Source organism: Canis aureus, chromosome 25 (assembly GCF_053574225.1).
Source record: "Canis aureus isolate CA01 chromosome 25, VMU_Caureus_v.1.0, whole genome shotgun sequence".
Lineage (NCBI taxonomy): Eukaryota > Metazoa > Chordata > Mammalia > Carnivora > Canidae > Canis > Canis aureus.
In genome coordinates, this window is record NC_135635.1 from 22209609 (window position 1) to 22215633 (window position 6025).

At 39.9% G+C, this 6025-nt stretch overlaps 1 long non-coding RNA gene across 1 annotated transcript in view; it reads left to right on the forward strand.

The window, feature by feature from the left end:
• The window catches only part of LOC144297081 (uncharacterized), a 28934-nt gene extending 23900 nt beyond the window's left edge, over positions 1–5034 (forward strand). The window contains exon 3 of the long non-coding RNA XR_013364141.1: positions 3211–5034. This is a non-coding gene — a long non-coding RNA (uncharacterized LOC144297081). The remainder of the gene's footprint in view (positions 1–3210) is intronic.
• The last annotated feature ends 991 nt before the right edge of the window (positions 5035–6025 follow it).

Here is a 6025-nt window from a genome sequence, read left to right on the forward strand (position 1 = left end):
TGTATTTACCATTTAAGGCTCAAAAAAATTTCCTAGTTTCTCTGTAGTCACATAGCCAGTAATGTGATGGTACCAAAATTCATACTCAAGTCTTTCTGACCCCAAAGACTTTGCTCTGTCCTATTAGACATGAGTTCTAATGTTTTATGGTGGTGGATTGTATTACGTTTTAGAATTACTCAATCTGCCCTCTTCTATGAGATTATACATCCTGCCCCTTTGCACAAGGCTGTGTGACCGGTTTGGCCACTGGAATATAAACAGATGTGATGAACACTACATCCTTTAAGAGCCATCATGGTATTTTGTCAATTCACTTGCTTTTTTCCCTCTGTCCTATGAATATCCCAAATAGGGAAGCTTCTTCAATATGGGTCCCAGAATGTGAAGACACATGTAGCAAAGCTGTGCAGACAGTAGCTACCAACAGAAAGCTGACAAAATGTGAACAAGTGTGCATTCATTTTCTATTGCTACATTATAAATTACCACAAACTTAACAGCTTAAAATTACCAATTTATTTACTTCACAGTTCCTGTATGTTAGATAGCTGGGCATGACCCTATGGGATCACCTGCTTAGGGACTCACGGGGCTGGTCTCAGAGCATCAGCTGCGGTTCTCATTTGGGATTCAGATTCTCTTCTGAGCTCACTGGTCATTGGCAGAATTTATTTTCTTGTAATTGTAGGACTAAAGACCCATGTTCTTGTTGGCTGTTGCCTAGGGGTTGCTCTCAGTTCTTGGGGGGCTATTCTCAGATCTTTTCAGTGTGGCTTTTCCATATTCAAGCCAGCATTGGCACATTGAATCTCCTTCCTTGCAAATCTCTGACCAGCAGCTGGAGATAACTGTCTGCTTTCAAAGGGTGCATGTGATTAGGTTAGGTTCACCCAGATAATCTCCCTATCTTAAAACCAGCTAATTAATAGATTTAATTACATTTACAAAATCCCTTTGCCATGTAACATAACATAATCACATGAGTAACACCAAGGGATAGAGACCATTCAGACCTTCTTAGAATTCTGTCTACCACAAAGAGATAATTGTATAGTAAGCCACAGAAATATGGGGAAATAGATTTTTTAAGGTAGCAAACTGACTAATGCAACTAGTTATCTGAACTCGTGTGTCTGTGCATATAAAAAGGGGCATAAATCATAAAGGACAGGCAGCTGAACAAATTTTCACAAAATGAACACATCTGTACAACCACCACTCAGATGGAACAAACAAAAACAAATAGACAAATATCAGAAAATTATTAACAACACAGAAACCCTTTTCCAGTCATTTCCCAGACCCTAAATAACCACTGTCCTATTTTCCAACACCATAGGTTATTTCATCTGCTTTTGAAATATGAATGGAATCTGGCTTCTTCCTCCTAATACTATCTAGGGGATGCCTGGATGGCTCAGCGGTTGAGCGGTTGAGGTGCCTTTGGCTCAGGGCGTGGTCCCGGAGTCCCAGGATTGAGTCCCACATGGGACTCCCTGCATGGAACCTGCTTCTCCCTCTGCCTGTGTGTGTCTCTGCCTCTGTCTCTGTGTGTCTCTCATTAATAAATAAATTTTTAAAATCTTTAAAAAAATACTAGATCTAGGAGTTTCATTCCTTTTGTTGCTTGTAGTCTTAGTTCCCTTCCTGTTTAATAGTCCACTACATGGATATTCCATAATTTGTTTTTCCATTCTTCTGTTGTTGATAGACATTTGGTTAGTCTTCAGTTTTTAGCTATTACATATAATTCTCCTCAAACTTTTTTTTTTACAAAGCTTCTATCCTTACCTCTCCCTTTTTCTGTTCCCTTCCACTTCCTCCCCTCCTCTCTTCTTCCTCCCTCCCTCTCTTCTTTCCTTCCCTCTCTCTCTCTCTCTCTCTCTCAATTTCTCTCTTTCAGATGCCTTCATATTTTATTTATAACCTAACCTCTCCCTAAAAAGAAGAGAATCTAGTTTGGATTTTGTCAACTTTCAAAATTAATCTTTAAGAAACTCTGAAAGATAGTTGGAAAACCACAATGAATGGATTTAGACCAAACCAGTAGAGAGCTAAAGGAGGGGCAAAAAACAAGATATGATTTCCTACCCTTGGTTTATCCTGGAGCAGAAATTGCTTAGGTGAGAACAAGATAATTTCAGCCATCAGTCTGAGCAGAGCCACACCGCGTAGTGGGAAACAGCATAGGTGTACCATATAAAGATCTGAATCTCTGCTCTTTTTCCTTTCTCTAAGTGGAAAATTCGGCAATTCACTACCCCTCTAAGTTTTATTTCCTTCATCTGTCATGAGGGTAATGGGACTTTTCCCTTGAGATGTCTCAGTTCCTTCCTACACTTCTGCCACTTATCCAAAATCCAATAGCACATTTTGTCCTAGCTCTAACAACATTCTACCATCTCTGCCCTGCTTTTGCTCCCAGAAAACTGACCTCTATTGACTGCTTCCATTACCTGGCTCTGTTATTATTTTGCTTCCAACTGGGTTCAGCCAATGAGAGTCACTTGCAAAAGATTGGAAGGAAGGAGGAGAAAGAGGCTGGATTATGCTCCTTACCCGCCTTACTGCTGTTCTAGGGTGGCTGCTTTCCTATCAGACCACAATTCTAGCTATCACCTGACCCCAGTGACACCTATGTCCCTCTTGCATTTTAAACGTAAACCTGGGCAGCCCCGGTGGTGCAGTGGTTTAGCGCCGCCTGCAGCCCAGGGCGTAATCCTGGGGTCCTGGATCAAGTCCCTCATCCGGCTTCTTGTGGGGAGCCTGCTTCTCCCTCTGCCTGTGTCTCTGCCTCTCTCTCTCTCTCTCTCTCTCTCTGTGTGTGTGTCTCTATGAATGAATAAATAAAATCTTTTAAAAAATAAATAAACCTAGAGCTGATCATGATTTCCCATTCAGTGGTGCTCCACCATCTTTGCTTTCCTAACCCATCCATACTTCCATAAATAGTTCCTTTTCTATTCTCTTTTCAGGCTTAAGTCCTTTGAATGGATCAACCTTTCTTGAAATGTCCTTGATAATAGAGAAAGACCCCAATCAGATTGTTGAACACATGGGAGAATGGAAAAACAGTATTAATAGTTGGAGGTCAAATAAAATGACAGATTTAATGAACTAGGGAGATGGGATGGAGCAATGAAGAGTCATAGTGTCACATAAGCAGTTTCCGTGGTCTCTTACATATGTGGCATTTAAACTCCATAGGGCAGCCCCGGTGGCGCAGCGGTTTGGCGCCGCCTGCAAGCCCAGGGCGTGATCCTGGAGACCCTGGATCGAGTCCCTGGAGACGCTGGATCGAGTCCCACGTCAGGATCTCTGTATGATGCCTGCTTCTCCCTCTGCCTGTGTCTCTGCCTCTCTCTCTATCTCTGTGTCTCTCATGAATGAATAAATAAAAGCTTTAATAAAAAAAAAGTTAAAAAAAATAAATAAACTCCACAGCACCCCATGAGTTAATAAGATGACTATCTAATTTCAGAAATGAAGAGACTATGACTTAGGGTGGTTGAGTAATTTTCTGAGATCAGTCCTTATTAACTGGCAGAACTAAGACTTTGCCTCCCAAACCCATGCTCTTAACCAGAAGGGCAGACACTTACTTTCTATGGCAAAGACAAGAGCTGTAGTTTGCTGCTAGCTTTACATACTTTAAGGACTTAGTAACATGGCATAGTTGGCTATCTTGAAGAGACAGATATGGAATAGATATTTTAGAGATATCAAATGAAGTTATCTGAGTGTTGATGAATTCAGAATTAAAAGGTTGCGATGAGGGCAGTGATATTTCTTCTCTGTGTCACTTCTTCCTCTCCCAGCTTTTGGCAACAGACCCCAAAATAAATCCAACCTCCTTTGCACGCCCTTTGTGGTTCTCCCCATCATACTGCTTCCTTCCTGGAGTTCTCTCCCACCAGTCACACACTCACCTTGCTCCAATCAAACTGACATATTCTTCCTGGTTCACTTCTTTCGTCATGAAATTGCCTTCACTCCTTTTTTCTCCTTTGAAATCCTCTTGAGGCTTTTTTGTCCACTTAAAAGCTACTTCTCCAGATAAATTATGTTATCACACCAACCACAAGTCACTACCCCTCCCTCTTCTGAACATGAGCCGCTTTGTTTACACTACTTTCTCTGCATACGTCATATGCTGCTTGGAATTTTACTTGCCCATGTTCCTCCCTTTTCTTTCCTACTTGACATTGGGAATTTAGATCATGGGGAATGTTAACATAAGTAAAACAGAACCCCTGCCCCTAAAGAGGTAAGAACACAAAGAACTCTAAATACCTTTGTGTATTTTGGCATTTTACTTTAGACAAATGATAAGTACTTGTGCATGTAAAAGTGTGAATGTTCACATAAATTGAGGAGAAGGATTCTTGAAAAAAATGACATTTGGGATGCATCTGGAAGTCTGGTTGGTCAGCTGTCATAATTTGGGGAGGGAATTTTATGAAGAGAAAGCAGCATGAGATGGCTTTAAGAATATTGTTTCCATTGTGCATCCCAGTATCTCTGGTGATTAATGAAATTAATAATAGCAGCTATCGTTTATCAAATGCTTGAGACCTGCCAGACATTGTGTTAAATGCTGTTTGTATGTTATCTCATTTGATTAAGATCTTCCCTGTTTTACAGATGAGAAAGCCAAGGCTTAAACAGATTTGGTAACTTGTCCAAAGTGGCCCAGTTAGTCTCTGACAGAGCTGACTTCTAATGGGGGAATATGAGGTTACATTGCCTTTTTACTTACAACTTGACATAATGCACAATTCTTTATGCATTTATCGCTAACATTCCAGAGAAAATCCAAACCCTCCAAAAGCTATATGGAGCCAATATAATCCTCACATAATATTTATAAATTGATAAGTTTTAAGGAATCTAGTTATTTACAATGCATCTCTGAAAGGTCTTTTTAAAATGGCATTTCAAAATAACATTCCATTTATCTTCTATGGGGGCATTAAAGTTGTAGCTCTTTAATCTGAGGTATAAAATAAATTCCAAAATTTCTGAGTGATGATACAGTTCTTGAAATATTTTCTAAAAATAAAATATTGTCCCATAGCAATTATGTTAGTCACCATTTAAACTATTTAAAATTTTTATTTATTTATGATAGTCACAGAGAGAGAGAGAGAGAGAGAGAGAGAGAGGCAGGCAGAGGGACATAGGCATAGGCAGAGAGAGAAGCAGGCTCCATGCACCGGGAGCCCGACGTGGGACTCGATCCCGGGTCTCCAGGATTGCGCCCTGGGCCAAAGGCAGGCACCAAACCGCTGCGCCACTCAGGGATCCCCATTTAAACTATTTAAATTCAAAACATTTAGTGAGTTTTAAAAATGCTGATATTTTTATCAGGAAATAAATGCAATAGTGCCTCTCAATCTACAATGAAGTTAAATTCTGAGATATGAAACTGCCATACATTATAATGTATGAGTGAAATTTGCCAAAAACAATGAGCTTCCATTTTCCAGATGCTCAGATGCTCAAGTAATGACATCAACACTGTAGAGTTTCCTGGGTGCAAGTTATAGACTAGTACACACTGAAAAGGAAATGTCAGTATATTTTTATTTTTTCTTAAATCATATGTTTTTTCCCCAGCTGTTATAAAAATGTTTCTGTGCCCTATGCGGGAACAGTAATGAATTTTTATATTAACAAAATATGACTTGTGCATCAGGATGTTGACAATTACATGGCGTATAGTCTTGAACTCCGGGATGAATTAAGAGGCAGTGACCATATTGCACTGTGTTGGCATATGCAAAAGAGCATTGAAGCAAGGTCAAATTGCTAGTAAAGTCTTTAAAAGAGTGAAAAAGAAGTTCTTCGGTGGGTAATTATTTTCTACTGATAGGCAAAAGGATGGCGTGTGTTCTTCAGTTACAGGATTACCTACCAGAGTACTCTTTCTCAGGCCTCTGGAGAAATGCCTAGTATTGGTATAGATGAACTGCTCTTGAGAACCACAGGAAAATGTTAACTTTAATAGAGACCTCAGTGT